Source organism: Apteryx rowi, unplaced genomic scaffold, assembly GCF_003343035.1.
Source record: "Apteryx rowi isolate R43461 unplaced genomic scaffold, aptRow1 scaffold_18, whole genome shotgun sequence".
Classification (NCBI taxonomy): Eukaryota; Metazoa; Chordata; class Aves; order Apterygiformes; family Apterygidae; genus Apteryx; species Apteryx rowi.
The window spans coordinates 4,912,129-4,930,695 of NW_020448085.1; the positions used below are offsets into that span (position 1 = coordinate 4,912,129).

Consider the following 18,567-nt stretch of genomic DNA (forward strand, 5'->3'; position numbering starts at 1 on the left):
ATCCATGGTAGCCTTTTAGTGGCAGCCCACAATTATGCAAAACAAGGACACTCTAAAACTGAACCCTGAGATGTTAAAGTGTGGTTTGGCATATTGACTTTCATCAAACATCTCTGGATTCAGTTTTAGAGTACTGATAACCCAGTAAAAATCTAAGTCCAGTCTGCAAATGAAAGGGATGAGTCCTCTCCCCATTCCCTCCTTTACTGTGGTATTAGGACTCATCTGACACCACTACGTGCTATCTTAGAGGGCAAAACTGGCAGAAAACAGAGGAGGGGGGACTGGGAAAATTTTCCTCATATATAATCAAATAAACTCCCCAGTCACTGCCATGGGTCATGAAAAAGAAAAAGAGCTTTGTGCTGTACATCCAGTGGATCACAGGCTAAGTAGAGGCATATCAGGTCAGCAATCAGGAGAAAAAAAAGTATCCCTGATCTAACCTAACTGTTGTGTTTGATGAATTTAGTAAGATCATAGCTGACTTTCTAAGGCACTTTTAACTCAGAAGTAAGTGAAATAGAGAAATTTGATTGATTCTGGTCTTATAAGCTGCTAGGAAAACAATAAAAGAGCTTATTGTCAGATCATGTCTCAATAATTCATTTGCCACTGGTCAAGCGGCTCCATGCCATCTGCCAATTCAAAAAACCATCCAGATTTCCATATTAAGTGGCACATATGCATTCTGCCTTGGTTGCCCTCATTCTTCAGATTGCCATAGGTAGTATTTACCCAAGAAAACACAATGAAAAGGATGAACATGGAAATAGCGCTATATCCACACACTGAAAAGTCCCTGGAGAACCCTTAAGACTGTACATAATTGCTAGTCTGATTCCACCAAAAGAAAACTGGAATTTATGAGTCCTGCAGGAGACTTAGGAGAGTCAACAATTTCCACTCATTTTTTTATACATTCTGTTGAAGTTGTAAAGACGTGATAGTACTATAAAGGTAAAAATGTTTTGATGCATGGAACTTGTAACTCCTTGAAAAGACAAGCAGCATAAATTTTTAAAAGTAAATATTACAGCAACCTTAAGAAGTATGGACTTTTTTAATACGGTTTCACTGACGCCCCACTATCCTTCGCAACAAACAAATAATACTGACAATCAAGATTAACCAAATTTCTTCACCATCCTTTAAATGAAGCTTATTTAAAACAGCAGTAAGATTTTAGAACAAAATAAACCTTGTACAACAAAGTTTATATATAAATATATCTCTGTCATTCACATCTGTTTAAAGAAAGGCATATACCTTAGCACTTCTCAACAGGACTGTTCCATAAAAACCTGCTGTCTTCAAGATACTATATGATAACATAATGCTGTATTTTAATACTGATATCTAACTTTGTCTACAATACAGAAAACATTCAGTTTATTAGTCAAGATATAGGACAATAATCCAAATAAAATATGGTGCATGTTAAAATGTTTTTCTAGTAAAACCTAAATATGTCAGACAGAAACAGGATTTGGAGACGGAAGCATGGGAAAGAGAGAAATTCATTCTTTGCTCACATGCTTTCCCTTTAAAGGTCTTACTACAGGTGGATTAAAAACCTTAGGAATGGCCAGATGGACTTAAAAACTCATAATGCAAAACTATATAAACAATAACAACATATTTAGTAAATTTGCCTTTGAAGAATGCATATGTGGATTTCTCTAGAAAGCAGAGATAGATGACTTGCTTCTCCTAACAGGCCCCTTTTTATTTGGTGCTGTTTAAATCTATTACCTATACCACAGGACAGTGCTATACACAGGTCTCCAATGTAGCACAGTTTCAACTCTAAACAGCGCAGTTCCAAACCAGAGTGAACTTAATGTGTTCAAATTAGAGCTGGCATCAGTGTGGTTCAGCTGAGGTTTGTGGCTACGTGGAGCTCACAGTCCAGATAAGGTTATCAAACCTTCTATATCCATCACATCAATGGGGCTGGATTTGGGTGAACTAGGATTTTGCTTTAAACATCAACCCAAACTCATCTGCATCAAGGCCCTGAGAAGTTTAGCTGAAACTATAGGCAATTATGAGACTGGGGGCTCCTAGGAACAACCGCTGCTCAGGTAAGGAAGCAGATTACCAGAGAAGCTGATCAGAAGCAGGGTGACAAAAGATTAAAATCATGATAGATAATGAGATGTAGAAGTGGAAAAAGGCAATTTTAAAATAAAGCAACTATACATTGACATCATAATGGCATAAACTACCTATCAATGATGATTCAATAACTTCATTCAGAACACTGCAATTAAAATGAGGAGTCTAACACCACAGAAAATTAATCTTCTGTGGGAATCTTTGGTTGACCTAGAGAGATATGTAAAAAAAGCCAACAGAATTTCAAGTATATGCTTGACGCCTACTGAAAGCAAAGCAAATGCACATTATATATAAAGTTCTTGCATTAATGATTTTTATTTAATTTCTTTGTGAAATTGCAGTTCACACATAGCTGATTTGTATGCATCATGTGCCTGTGAATGCTTGTCTAATTTTCAGCTGTCACATTTAAAGGTTTCTGGACATCTGTTAAATGGGGTATTGTAAGTGGAGTCCATTTTTCACTACAGCATTCTGTTTCTTAAAGGTAACTTTGTAACTTGTTCAGTTATTCACAAAAGTAATCGTGGTTTTATTAATGTTTTCATTTTCAATATTGCCCTTGGAAAGGAAAGTTATACTTCAAAATCATTCAAGCTCTGTTAAATGCTAATACAGATAAGGGATTTGGAAAAAAGAGTTAATGTTAGTTGAGTGAACAGTGCAGTAAGGTAGTACCAGACCTCTGAAAAATATGAAGATTATTCTAAAATGAAATATCATCATTGTTGACTGTAGCATTAATTTTCTTAAAATTTTGCAGAGCTTTTAAATTATGTCTTCACAAGTCAGATGGTTATGAGTTGAACAACTTCCAGATGATTGCCTAAGCTGCTCTTAATGTTGACATATGTTTAATGAGGTCTCTAGATTGTGCATAATTGATACGGAAGCGCCTCCCGCTTCATCTGACGTACATCTACATTATAGGAGTCCTCTATTTATCTTAGGTCACTCACATAAGAACTGTCATATCACAAAATTTTGAGTCTACAGCTTGATTTTGGGGGCCATTTTATACGGGCAACTATTGAACAAAATCACATATATTGGAGTGATTCTTCTGTAGCACAGGCCAGAAGTGCAGTGCAGGTCATGTCCTAAAAGAAAGCTAGATTTTTAATACATTGTTTGGCTGTCAGGAAGCCAAACTTCACTAATCACAGATTCAGTAAAGCAAAGGTGGACAGAAGACCTCAGTTTTGGTTGAGGACAGAAATACTGAGGCAGGGCAAACCTACATAATCATAACAAGGGAACATTTAGATTTCTATGTTATGACTTGCCAACTGCTTTCAAGTTCAAACACAGAAGGATGTCACTTCAGTTTGCCTGAAGACAAGAGATTCAAGGTGTATTTCAATTTTTTAAACTTTAAGGCTGTTACAGTTTCCCTTTAATATTCCTTTCCCATAGAAAATTCAAAGCCAATTTCTTGATTTCCAACAGCCTGTTGAATATTTAACAATAAATAGATAGTTTTCTTCACTAAAGATAATAATTCCAGAAAAGCTGACATGTTTTGTATAGAAAAACCGATGAAGCTTTAATGCAAAAAGCTTTTGAGTATATGCTAGCAAAATGAAACTTAAAAAAAATAATATACAGGCTCTTTATACCAATGAATTTCCTCAGTGGTGCAGCAAATATCATTGCCAGATTGATAAATCTCTTGCAAAGACTTAGAGCCCTCTATGTTGAGCTAACCCTGTTCTCAGCACATTTTACATGAAACAACTATGCACAGTCCTATATTAACAATGCAAGAAATCCATTAATGCTAATGCAATCTTCCCAGTGATTTAATATTCCACCTTACAGGTTCATATACTGGTTCTAACCTCATATTGCAGCTAGATCACATGACATTTTCTAGCATGCCTCACTAGTTTTCTTCATGTTTTTTCATCTAATTTGAATACTAAAACAGTACCTGTTATCTGAAGAGTCTACTAAGAAGGGAAGGACATGCAGGGAAATGAAACACCCCCTTCTCCGCTTTAACAGCCTTTGCTTGGCCAGTACACACCATATCACAGTTTCCATAAAATAATCACCTAATTGAATGGACTACTCCAATGAGCTGAACTTGGTTCTGCCTTCCAAAAATCCCTTAGAGTCGCAGACAATATAAAGGAGCTATCTACCACTTAAACAGTATGAGCTTACACAAGAATGCTTGCACTCTTTACTGAATTCCAATTCAAATCTGGAGAGTGACCCCCCTCCCATCTAAAGAAAAATAATAATAAAAAATAAATAAATAAAAGATCGAAATGAACACTAACTTTACTACTAAACACAAAACAACATATATAGGTAGGTTGATGGCACAACAAGAGGCTCTAAGCAACGGAAGGAGCATGCTTTCCCTTTGACAAGAAAGAGCAACAAATTACATTGCTTAGAAAAGAGTATTCACATATAACTGTTATTGTAAACTAATCCAAGATATCTAAAGTTTTACTTCTCATTCTAAACTCTTAAACTAGTAAACAAAAAGGTCTATTTTTGTTTCTTTATCAGTTGTCAATATAAATTTTCCTAGTAAAACCTAAAATTCTGCTAAATTGAATACTTAAAGTATTGCGTACAAGAGTGTTCCAGGATCCACTGTCATTTTGTGAAAGAACTACTCACACAAAACAAGTCCGATATCTAATTTTAGTCTCCAGAACAGACATCTTTCCCCAAATGCCAGTACTGGTTGGAACAGGCAAGTAATCCTATTCACTCAACATCCAGGGAGCTTTCTTACATCATCTACAGATGTAAGTATAAAAGGCCCTGAGATTCTCAAAGTGGTTTGCATTTTCACCCAGATTAGTAGTGACCAAATGCAGCAATTCAAGTGGAGCAAACTAAATGTTTTTAAGACTGAACATGTCGAAGCACACATACGTTCACAGAGAACCTGCTGTAGATCAGGTACTCTCAGACTCTCTAAATTAGGCTGCCTTCTCAAATAACATACCTCTCTCCAGTCTGCATTGCTTCTGCTCTCTAGTCCCATACTTCTCTCCACAAAAGTAACAGCACACACTACCCATTCCTTATTTCCACCTCAAAAATACTTGCAGCCTATATTCCAGCAAGGGACCAATCTAACCCATCTCCAGCTTCCAGGAGAGGCTTTCCTGTGCTTCCTTGCAGCTGAAGCAGCTCCCTGACCGGGGACTGTCTCCAGAGCTGCTGGAGACCTCCAGTCAGCTCTGCAATAATTCAGAGTTGCTCTTTAGCAGACAACCAGGCACAGCCCACTATTTTGTCCACTTGAGAAAATGAGTGAAGCTTTATTTCTAATGTTATTTCACATGTAGAATTTGATGGGCAGGATAGGAGAAAACTTCCTCATACAAACACAACCAACAACTGTTTTATCTTTAATTACTTCTAGTGAGTATTCTTTAATTTAAATCATTCCCACCTTAATATTTACACATTTTTATGAACTGTAATTCCCAAGCTAGACATTGTGCTATCCATTGTACAAAAATAATTTGCAGTGTATTATGAAGGGGGCAGAAAGCTTCCATAAAATTTTACACCTTCTGAAATTCAACTTCCAGCTTTAGGGCAGACTATAAGCTATTAAAAGAAAAAAATGTATACATACAAAAAAGGGTAGTAAATGCATGTTTCATTCCTCATCTTAATTAAACCGACCTTTTCCTTCTTCTAGCTGCTTTGGTTAGTGACTGCCTTCCTGGAAGAGCCTGCGAGAGCAGCTGCAGCACCAGTGCAGAGCGCAGGTGAACAGTCTGACTTAAAAGAGCCACCAGCATTTAGGAGCTTGCTTGATTGTTTTGGAGGGAGGAGAGAGCTACTACTGGCAGTCAAGCATTTCTCCTGGGAAGAGGAACATGCATTTTTCCCAAGCAGAACTCTTCAGTAGCAGCCACTGGTAAATGCAGCCCCTTGAGTTTTGCCTTCTAGTCCTATTTCAGTGTCCCCTCTCGAACAAGAAGATTTCACAGAGGCTGAGGAGATGTGCTGCTGCATCACTGATGCTAGACCCCCGCAGGGACTATATTTACAGGGTTAGTCATACAAGCTACAAGCAAAAACTTGAATCTGGCATGCCTCTGTTCTCTACTACTGCCCCTGCCAGAGTTTTCTGATCAATACCAGAGCCTCTAAGCCAAAGGCAGATGCTTCTACAAAGCAGTGTGTAACTTTGGGAACCCCACCCCAAATATTTCAGAAGCCATGATAAAAGATTAGCAATAAAAACAGGAATACACAATACTGCTCTAATAGCTTGGTTTCAACACTATGTTTTACGCACTACTACTTGAACTCCCTGCATCAAATTACACTGAAATACTAGGTAGCCAGAAATAAAATCAGCTCAGTCACAGGTTGTTGTCATTAGTGCCAAAAGGTAACAGCTGAACCTGAAATTGGGGAAACCTGAACCTGGAGAAAGTGAGCAACATTAAGTAATTTTTGCATTAGGCAACTGTAACTTTAAGCTTTTCCACTTGCATATTTCAGGTAACTTCAAAGAGTCTGATATAATGTCAGAAGTAACTAACTTTCTAGAGATGGTTTAACAGTAAGGAAAAACCCAACTGACAGCAATAAAACGAAGACTGTAACTAACAGAATATTGAGCTACTGGCATTTGTCTAGAAATATGTAGTGTTAGATCACATCCAAAGATGTAGAAAGCCACAAAAGCAATTCCTGTTGTTAAACACTGCTCCAGCTGACCTATTTCCTAACATGGTTTGGCCAGCTGGCAGAGAGCGACCACCGAAGCTCCAGCAGCGATTTCACATCCCGCTCCCTGTGGCGCACAGGCAAGGCCGACATGGCCACTTCACATCACATTTTCCTCAGAAGCGCAAAGCGTGCATTTATGCAAACCAAGTATCAAATAGCAACATTTTATAAAATGGTCTGAAAAAACGGTACTACTGGATGGGGGTCAGCAGCACAAGTCTCAACTGCTGAACCTGCATCCACGATATTTGAGCACCCTCTTTTTTAAAATCAATAGTAAACTGTTACACGCTCATTTCTAAAGAGAATTCTCATACTGTGAAACATTTCTTTCAAAATATCCAAAATAAGACAATCTATATAATTTGTTTTGCTTCTAAAGCAAACTTCTTAAATAAACGATCAAATTCAGTTGAGAACTGAATTCTTTACAGTCAGATCCACAGAGACACCATATACCTTGCAAAAGCAGGAAACCACAGAGGCAAAAAATAAACGCACAAATACAGTAAACAATTCATAAATAACTTTAAGTTTTGCAGTGATTGCCATTTCAAAATAGACATTTTTCTTTTTTGTCCCTAAAATTTCATGCAATTCACCTTCCCAATTTGCATTTCAGTTTATCTCTACATTCTAAAATGCTGTCACATAATACCAATCTATAAGCTATGGCCCTTCTGTTACAAGAAATACTAACATAAAGGCATTCATGAAGAGATAAGGTACTGTTTGTTAATGTTAGATGATAAAAGAGATCACCACAAAGCACAGGAAAAGATGCATGGACTTGCAAGTTTCTAGCTCTCCTATACACACTCCCTGAACCTCAAACAGATGACTGAACCAGGGCACTTTGAGCCAATTTTATCTCCTTTTCATGGTAGTCCTTAAAGCAGCTGGCCACAGACAAAAACTATACACAGGCTGTTGTTTTTGGCCCTATTTCTATTTCCATGGCAATTAGCTATAATAGATGTTATGGACACCAGGGCTCTAACTCTATAATGTGGGAAGGCATATAAAGTAAAAACAAAAATAATCAGAAAACAGAAGATTGAGAAGATAAGTCAAAGTGCACTGCACTGTCTAGAAATCAGATTACTCATGAAAGTATGCCCAATAAAATGAGGACAGCTGCTCTGGTCAGAGACCCGAATCTAAAGTGTCATGCAATTCCTATTTAACGACCTGGCTTTTAAAAAACACTGCAATTGAAAATGAAGTACTAAATATTTGTTCTGGAAAATAGAGATGCAATCTTAACAAAAGAAATTAACCATCCAGTATGCCTAACAGCTACACAGTTTTCCAATAGTCTGAAGACAAGGAAAACAAGAAGTGTAAATGAATGCACAGTATCAGCTGCATGAAGAGATGTGAAATTTTCTGCCTGTTTATCTACCATTCCTTCTCTCATCTCCCTTTCCTCCAACAAAACATAGAAGTCAGCTGGTATATAGCAGGGGGGATGAAATCTGAGACTTCTTGATCATCTGTGAATATTAAGCATTTGGTGCTATCCAGATTTCCTGATTTCTGGTATATATATATTTTTAAATGAACACCAAGCAATCTGTAGAGAGAGCCACCAAGATAAGCATTTAAAACATCTTGGAAACAGTACTAGGAGTTACACAGTTTGAGATTTACCCAAATTTTGAGGTTCAGTCAATTTTACTGATATTTAAGTCAGCCATGGATACCCAAGTCAGGGACAAATAAGATTTCTGACAACAACCCATATAACCTTCCAGCACTTCTCATAGTCAAGTTAGTTCCTGTAACATGATCAGTAAGTAAACACAGCTGCTTGGGAATGCTAGCGTAACCTCCCTCTGCAAAGTGCTTATCTATGCCAATAACACTTATTTAACATACATATCATCACTACGTTATAAATCATTTCTGATTTAGTTTATTACAATGACACTTTAAAACTAGCATTTTGCACAGTTAAGTTATCCGGAGTTCTGTACTTTGGATTGTGATAAGGGTTTATCACAAAGAGATCAACACTACAGGTTGCACAGTGAAATGATGTATTTGTAATGGAATACATTGCAGAGTTTTTCTCTATTCTAAACCAATTTTTAAAGGCACATCAACAGAGATTTTTTTTAAGATAAATATCTTCCTTTCTGTTTAAAACAGGTTTTAAATTCACATGTCACTAAGACGCGACCCAAGAGGCACATAGTCTGCTGCACAATATTAAGCAGCCTGTAAACCGGCATTTGTAACCCTACAGATTCTCACCTTACCTTTCCCCCCAAATATGTGGTTTGGGGTTTTTGTTTGTTTGTCTTTAAACAAACTCCTCAACTGTGACTTTAATTAATCATAAAAGAAAAATTAACAGGTATCATTTTTCTGGAACAAGCGTTACCAGAGTGAACCATGCCGTATCTCCAAATATATCATCAGCAAACAGTCTGCTGTTCCACATTTTGTAGGACTGTATCTCTATAGTTTCTTCAGTGTATCGTCAGATGAGGATCCACCATAGATGGTTCCATGATGAATCCTATTATCACAACATACAAAATAACACTTTGCCAACTGTCTCTTGCAGGTCAGTTTTGCCACATAAATCATAAATCAGAATGGCTCCACCAAAGAAAACTTATGTAATTCTACAGTTTGGCAAAGAAGCTGTTATGACAGCAGATTAAAAGACTACTCTTAGCAAAACTCTCTTTTTCACAAATAATAAGATAAAGCAAGGCTTTTCCAATTCTTTAATCCTTTTTCAAATAAAAGTATATATAAAAGGATAGTAGATGAGGAAAAATCAAGTTAAACATTTAAAAAAAGAAGTAAAATATTTAAATACTAAATTAACCTACAAGGAAGGAGAAATCTTACTGCTGACTGTTAAAAATACAATTCTGCTTTCTATAGGTTATCTTCAGTTTTATGGCAATGAATTCTTTGTCACTGCAGTAGTTTTTTATCACGTTGTTAAAATCTGAAATCAGTGAAAACGCAGGGAAGCAAGACTTCAAAAAGGTGTCCCATTTTAAGAAAGGGAAGCATGCAATTCAATTGTGTAAGAACTGCAATTTGAACACGTTATAGGAACTAGGAAACAGATTAAAATACACCCTTATGCTGTATCCCTGCCAAATGATTGGAACTACTGTTATATATTTCCCTTTCATGCAGAAACATATGTCATGGTCCATTCAACATATTCTGGTATTTGAAGAAGCTCAGCAGTAATCTAACTTGAAAGTCATGAGAAGAGAAGAAACTATTGGTACTCTTCCGTTTCAACCAATTACTTAAGAGACCATTACTTCTAACCATACCACAAAAGTGACAAAAGTTTGCCTCAATATGCCAGTCCTCTGCCTATCCAATGACTGCTGGCAAAGCAGGAATACAGTTTAAATAGGCAAACCATCAGCAAACTAAACCAGTCTAGAAGTAAAATCCCATTTCAGGATTACTCCAGTGGTAGAAGGCTTGATTTTTTAGCTCCTCTTAGAGGGGAACTTGAAGCACTCAGCAGTTAAATGTTTTAGCAGATGTAAAGGTTCTCTGATCCTTTTAAAGGATGCAAATAAACAAAAGACACCTAGTGACCTACAACACTCATTAAGTAGCAATAATAAAGAGGACAACAGCTACAGAAAAACACAACAGGAAACGGGGAGTTGTATAACAACTAGAAAAAAAAAGCTTTTAGATTTTTTTAAAACTACATTTATGAAGAATCACATCAACAGTTCCACCAAAAAAAAAAAAAATCTTAAAACACTTTGACTTGAAATCCCAGCTACAAAAACTTAGAATCCAATTATGAACGCTACTTTCACTAATTCATCCATTTATCTTTTAAATACAAGCAGATTAATGTGCTACGACATCCTGTCTAAAGTACGTGGCATTAAATGCTTCAGTAATAAGAGTTTTAGAATGGAACAAAAAACTCCAAAACATATTGCAACCTCAGCACTGACAACTCCTTCCCAGACACCTCCTGTAATGTAGTACAGTACTATGCACAATAATATACTGGGGGAGGGAAGGCAGTACATTTCAACATAAAGGCTTTGCCTTCTGGGTAGTTTGTAAGATACTGTATCAATCTAGAGAATTCACTACTAATGGCAATAAAAATAGAATCTGTTCTGTTGTCCAGTTCCTCTTTTTCCCATTAGACTTCAAAAGTGTCTGAGAGCCTGTTCTAGCAAAAAAAATCCTAAGATAGAAGTTCCCAAACTAGGAGAAGTTTGAGAATTCCTATTCTTTAAACAAGAACAAAAAACCTCAGAAGTACTGCTATGCATAGTATGCTAGTAACTATGCACACTAAGAGTCATGGTAAGAAAACATATGAGGAAAAGTAGAAAGAAACAATTTTGAATAAAAGAGGGAGAGAATAAAGTAACTCCAGTCAGACCTAGTTCCCCCCAACCTCAGTTTACATCATCACTCGAATACTGCATATTAACATTAGTGAAACCCTTGTACATCCAACATAAGACTGTCAGAAACTGAACTGTCCTTTTTCTCCTGCACCTTGACATATGTATGAGTGGCACAAGAATCTTGTCACCCTTCAATTTAAAAAACAACAAAATAAGCACTACTACTGTTCAACAAGGAGTTTTGCATTGCAGTAACCCTTGAATATGCAAGTCATTCACTGTTGGAAGGTTTGAAATAAAAAACATTGCTCATCAGAAGAATGACTATGAAACAGAATGATGTTAGCTCGTGTCACCTGAATATGCCATTTTTCAGGCAATAAGTGACAAGTGAACGTAGCCCGTACACTTCTAATAAAGCTTTTTAAGGATATCAAGTTACTACCCTTCCTATGCTGAATGTGATCAGTGTGTCATATTTCTCACCTTCCAAAACACTTGAATAATGAGCAATTATGAACTAATTTATGCTGATGAGCATGTCAATCAAGGCATTCACTTTTTTGCTGTTTCTGTAGTAAAACATAAGATTAGGATTAATGCTAGAAACAATGTGTATATTTTTATGCCTGATATCCTATAAGTAAACATGATAATTACTGTTAACTGTGCTCTAATGTAAACTTAGGCAGTAGAATTATTAAATAATACACCCAGGGCTTAAAATGATACGCCACCGCCAACACTGGATTTCCCAAAGGACTCTATCTTGCAGTCACACAGGAGTAGCTGTATTCATGCTTTTAACTACCTACAGATTCAAACCCCAGGACAGCTGCTTTCATACGAGGCAAAACAACCACTCTGAATTGTAACTTCCTGTTCTGCTCACTTCCCTGTCCTAAAATCTCAGATTAGCTTTATTAAGTGGTCAAATGCATAAGAATTAACTGTTAGAACAGATCTGCAGGATGGGGTCTTCTCCAGGCAGCATAAGCAGAGGGGACAACAGCACAAGAGGATTTATGGACCTGCCAAGGCTGCTTTTCTTTCTCTTACCCACCCCTGCACTCATGATCTGCTATTGTGATCCACTGGATATCAGGACCAATTTGCTCCATGATGCCATTTCCTGGAGTAACCCTAACTGCAGCTAAGTGTGTGAAATCTTCACCCAGCCAGCACACGTTCAAAGCCTCACAGCAGCCACTGCTGCCAATGTGCTCCTCCACTGCAGCGTAGAAGACCTGGACAAACTTCATCTGGTTACCCAGCCCGTTACTTTGGGCTGTTCCCATAGAGCTCAGCTTTTATGTTTATCACAGTGAACAAAAGCATGATAGGTACCATAACCTTGTTTTGTCCTTTATCCTAGCCTCCAAGTACTGTCTGGCCTAGTGAGCTGGAAAGCTGAATGCCAGGCAGAAAAATGCCAATACTGCCCCTAGCAAATTTGAAAGAGGATGTCTATCACGTCTCATGGCTTTTTTTTCCTTCATAGCTCCTGATGCAGTCATGGACTTATCTACCTCAGAGTGCCTTTGTTTTGCCAGTTTTCCTGAGATACTTTGAAAATAAAATTTAAAAGCCCCAAACAGCAGAATCATAATCTGGCTCAAAAGCAACCTCTGGACACAAGCTACCTGCTCAGAACAGGTAGAACTTCAAGTTTATATTTAAATCAGATTGCTCAGGGCCTTGCCCAGTTGAAAGTCTCCAAGGATGCAGGTTCCACAACCTCCCATGGGAGAATTTTTTCCCCTTACCACCCAACTAGAATTTCCCTTAATATGGCTTGTGGCCACTGACTTGTCTCTTCATTGTGCACCTCTGAGTCCCTGCTTAAAGGTGGTAAAAGTCAGCAATTAGAGTCCCCCTTAGCCTTCCCTTCCCCAGGCTGCAAAGTCAGTCTTCCCAGTGGCTCCTCCAGCCCCCGGCCCCCTCAGCAGCCCAGGATGAACTCTCTCCAGTTTCTCTCTGGCAGAGTGGGTGCATACATGTAGTCTGCTAGACCCCACTGCAGCTGGAGCCTCACAGCTGCCCCACAGACAGGTACAGCTGCTTCCCTAAACCCACAGGCCTGACTCTCTAACACAGCCCAGGATGCGCTTGGCCTTCAGTGTGGCAGAGGCACAGTGCTGACTCCTGTTCAGCTGGTCATTCATCAGCAGCCCCAGGTCCTCTCCTGCAGGAGCTCCTCTCCAGTCAGTTGCTCCCTCCAGGAAGCACCTTGACAGCAAAAGGATCATTTTAATCCCATGCACCTAACTATAGATGACCCACACACATGCACAGAGCTGGACATCTCCACAGCTTTGAGGCCACAGTAAGAAATAGGAGACTTAATGTTTGTTTATTTCCTTGCACCACATGCAAAACACCAGATGGGAGACATTTCAGGTTTTGTTCAGAAGACTAAAATACAAGTTAAGTGTTTAAGAACGAATCAACACAGGCTACAATGATGGGAACATACATTTTAGCCATACTCCATAGTTATTAATTATAAAAGAGTAAATATTGGGTAAAGACGTTTTTCTTACATGCTTTTAAGCTCTGTAGTAAAAAAAATGCTTGGTATAATTTCAATGTAATTAAATAGAGTTTGGCAAGTATTTTTTAAAATAAATAAAAACTTATAATCCATAATTGTAGTGAATATGCTTTCCAGCAACACAGTTGATTAATATTTTTCCTTCTTGTTCATTTGAAGGTATACAAATAGGAGCTCATACACTGTATTTGCTTTGTTTGCAACACAAATCACCATTAAGTTATTTAAAGTTGTATTTTTTGCCAGCCACCATTAAAGCATTAGTCTACAACATCCAACCAAGAAAGATTAAAGATCCCGTCTGTTCACTTATTAAGCATCATTTATCCAACAGTAAAAGTGACAATATGGGCAACAAATATGAGGTTTATTTTAGCATTAAGCTTACAGGCAATCAATTTGGACTGAAGTAGAATTGAATGTATTAGTTTTTAATCACTTCCTAAGGACAACAGAGGAAAAAAAAAAATACAGACAGTATCTCAAGTTAAAGAGGAAGGCATTGCTCCCAGTTATGAGCTACAGAGTTTGGTACACCAAGATCATCTTCTCATCACACAAAGGAAAAAGCAGGCCTCAAAACAAAAAACAAAAAAACAACTTACAGAATATTTTACAAAACAAAGAACACTTAAGGTAACAGTACTGTACAAACATAGCTGGTTGGGCAGTTCTCCACTTTGATCTGATTCAATATTAGTAACAGATCCCTTTCTCACAGTTTGATGCCGTCAACTGCAGTCTCTTCCCATGGAGGAGTTCTCACTCAAAGGCTTTGTAAAAGCTATAGCAGAAGCAAACTGCTATTTGCTGACGACTGCTCTGGAAATAAATGGTAAATTGGAGTACTCCTTAAACTACACAGGAGGGAAAAATCTGTGCAAAAGATTTCCACCTCACAAAAGGAAACTTGATACCATGTACTTGCTGTGTTTACTGAATGCATACATCAATTTCTACATCAAGGAGAACTTAAGATATATTTTAAAAGTATTTAGCAATCCTGGTTGAAACAATGAACCTACTGCAAGACAAAGCTGTTCCTTTTATTGGCTTGGATTTGGTTTTAAGGGACTTAAGTCATCAATTTCTAGTAATAATTCCCTAATTCCTTAATTAAAGGGTATAATCATACATAGCTACAGTCATTACTACTTACTTTCCATAAATTTAAAATCAATCTATTGTAAATGTGCCTCCACCAATCACCAAGAGAAGTCCTGAATTTCCTGATGACATTAAATTCTTCTAAGATACTGTATTTCTTAAAAATATCAATCACAGTTTAGTAAGAAAGCTACAGTTTTGCCACAAGCACAAACTTTTACAAATAAACGGTACTAATAAAATTCCACTCAATACTTGATAAATATAAACATCTTGGGAAACTGATCAATGGCCTACATCTGGAGTCCCATATTTTGCATGAGATGGTCAAAAAAAAAAAAAAAAAAAAAAGGTATTTCAAGGTTTTGATCTGAAAGTTTCATCTGTTACTGAGGTATAGTAAGCTGGATTTAGAAAAATTTTGAACAGTGAATGGAACATTGTCTCCACCAACAGAAAAATCTTACAGATATGGTGCTTGAAAAATGGATAGCAACTAAAAGATAAACTGTTATTTGTAATCCTACATGTAGAATACAATAAAATTTATATATATATATATATATATATATATATATATATATATACACACACACGAATATATAAACCATTTAAGTTTTAAGGTAAGATTCAAGACTGGATTACATAAGCACTAAATAAAGCACAGCTGCACCAGGAAAGCACTGCTTCACAAAAGCAGTATTAAAATAAAAATAAAAAGGGCAGAAAACACAAATAGTTATCAGCCCTACAAGGATGCATCTTCTGCCTCACTGCTCTGCTTCAGTTCAAGAATTTTCATATTGTCTAACTTAAGGGCACTTACTGAAATAAAGCATATGCTTTGAAATGACTAATATGGGTAGATCTGGAAAAGGATGTCCATCCAGGGTAATTTACTGATTCAAAACTGCTCTAGACCAAGATTCATTACCAAGCAGGTACTCATCTCCAGTTCATTTTGGTCTCCTCAGTGAATTCAAGCAAACAAAACAAACACCTTGTTTGGAACACTTTTAGAGAACATCCGCAGAAGACGCAGTCTGAAAATAGATCTTTAAACAAGAACCTCTCAGTACAGAAGAGGTTTTCCCACTTGCATTAATCCAGCCTTCCAGCAATCACTATTCAACTTGCAGTTTCACATGCACATCTTTGATAGCAATTCCCACCTAAGCAGTCTCCTACCTCCCAGCATTGAACCAATATACCTGTTTATTCACACACAAAAAGGAATTAATCAGGCTGAAAAATAGTCCAAGAGGAAGATTTTTCAGCTGGATCAGTTAGTTCCCTGATGGGTTTTGCCACACAGGACTTGGCAAGAAGGAACAGCAGGGAGAGAGATTGCTCAAGCAAGGTAGCCTCTGAACATGAAATTACGGTGTGATGTTACAGAAATATAAACAGCATCATCACTGCTTTGAAAACTCAAAGACTTTATCAACCAGATAATTATCTTCCACTGACGTTACTGTTAAAAAGAATATATGTAAATAAAAATGACTATTTCTGTATTTTCATACAAATATACCATGTAATGGAGCAATGCCTGTTTAACTATAGCTCTTATTTTCATGAGGATAACCAGAAATGGCATTTTTCAAATTTGAAGGGGAATCTTCAACTCCATTTAAACAGGTTGATTCATAAAAAGATCCAAAAATCAGATGTTCAAGTTCTTAGTTCAGCAAAGTAAAAGTTGTTTTGCTGAATCCATGTCCAAACTAGGATGAATTTCACAGGAGGCAAACAGTGTAAGTAGTTTCAACTGGATTTTTAAGGAGCTCTTGAAAATCAAGAGATCTTTCCATAACATAAACAGGGAATTCTGTTTCCACAGATTTTTGGGTTAAGAACTAACTTTTTTTTAATGGAAACATTTATGGCAATAAAATATATTATTATCCCTTATTAAAAATGCAGCTATGAGCAAAAATAGATTAGCCTAATTTGCAAAAACTGATACAGCAATGAACATTACACACACACACACACACACAGCTTTTTTCCCATAGGAAAAAAAAGGAAGTTTAAGAAACAGCATACCATACTTTTCAGCAGACTATCAAGAAGGATATCTGTATTAGTCCAGAATACTGGATTAATCCTCAGAAATGAAGGGCTGAGCACGTACTTTTTATACATCTTTAAACAATAACTACTCACACAATTTAGGTAGTTGGGGAAGGAAGAAAAAAAAAAAAAAAACAACCCAAAACAACCCAAACATACAGTGAACAAATAAGCAAATAGTATTACAATCTCAAATACCATCCCATCAACTCATAGTTTAAGAATTAGAACAAGCAACAACCACATCTAATCATTTCAAGTAAGCAGTGGGTCAAAAATAAATTCCATTGTTCCACTCCAAAACACCTGTTTATTTGCTAATATTTGCATAACAATTAGTTGATACAGCAATTTTACCTAAAAGGATTTGCAAAGGAGGTTATACATGCACTCCTATAAAGCCAGCAAAGGCTTAGTTCACTGAAGAGAAGCATTAAAAGTTAAAAACAACAACAACCACCACCAAGAAAACAACTCCCACACAACAGACAACTCAACTTCTGCCTAGAACAAGTACTCCCAAACAGCAGGACTCAGGACCATATTAGATCATCTTTTTAATGTTTCTGTCCAAGAAGTCTCCATACAGTATATGGTAATACACAAGACACTTCACATGCTTAGAGGAGCCACTGGGCCCCGAAAGCTTGGGTACTTCTGTACTGGAAGACACGGTTAAAATTTCTTTGTCAGAGTTATGACCAAATAGCTTTGTGCAGTCAGCTCTGTGCATCCTCTATGACTCTGGAGCAGTTTTCTTCAGTAGATGTTTCTCTCCCCTTCTCCAATCATACTTTTGCCCTGTCTATTCCAAAAACTGTTAGTACCTGACAATCGACCTGGAATTTGTCTGGTCCCTGCCCTGGCAGCAGAGACTCCGCAGAACCCAGCACTGGGCATTTCTGTGAAAACTGCTGAACATCCAGTCACTTGGGCAGGGGGGAAGAAAGGAGAGAGTGTACAATAAGAACTCCAGCAAAGAGGGGGAACTGCTGTGGGATGCACCACAACACTGCGACCAAACTAGCCTATGCCACACATCTGAAATCAAGTGAAAAAAAGACAAGATGGCTGCCCCCATAGACTGAGATCAAACATGGGACTATTTGAAATTCAACATTTATTTCTTAAGTTTTACTAAAAGAATGAGGAGTCTCCCTTCGCTATACCCAGGGAAAGCTCAAATAAGTCAGTGAACTCACTTTGACAAGCAGACTTTAACTAGGTTTGGCCCAGAGTCTCTTCAGGCTACAGCTGGAACCATTTCTAGGTTATACTGATACACCTGCAAATACACAGACAAGTAAGATACATTTCAAATACTGCTGGTTCCCAGGACTTATTTGTCTGCACCTCTAAAAGCAAGGCTACCACTCACGTAAATCAAGAGCCCCCCGCTAGTCAAAGACTCCATGTCTGTAAATAAAACTGAGCTGTAATGTAAGCTTGCAAAACTCTACATGCACATGCCCTAGGGAAATTAACACTTTCCTTCCATGAACAAATATAACACCCTTTATGTTTACATTACCAGACAGACCAAAGTGTGTAGGGTGTCTGGATGGTCTGAAAGACTTCAGCAAGCCTGTTCTGCACAGC

At 37.4% G+C, this 18,567-nt stretch overlaps 1 protein-coding gene across 1 annotated transcript in view; it reads right to left on the bottom strand.

Annotated features, from left to right (window-relative positions):
* Positions 1 to 18,234, bottom strand: part of MAPK8 (mitogen-activated protein kinase 8) — a 51,644-nt gene extending 33,410 nt beyond the window's left edge. Inside the window, exon 1 of the mRNA XM_026061297.1 lies at positions 18,171 to 18,234. The gene's annotated coding sequence lies outside the window, so the exon portion shown is untranslated. The remainder of the gene's footprint in view (positions 1 to 18,170) is intronic.
* Between the last annotated feature and the right edge of the window lie 333 nt (positions 18,235 to 18,567).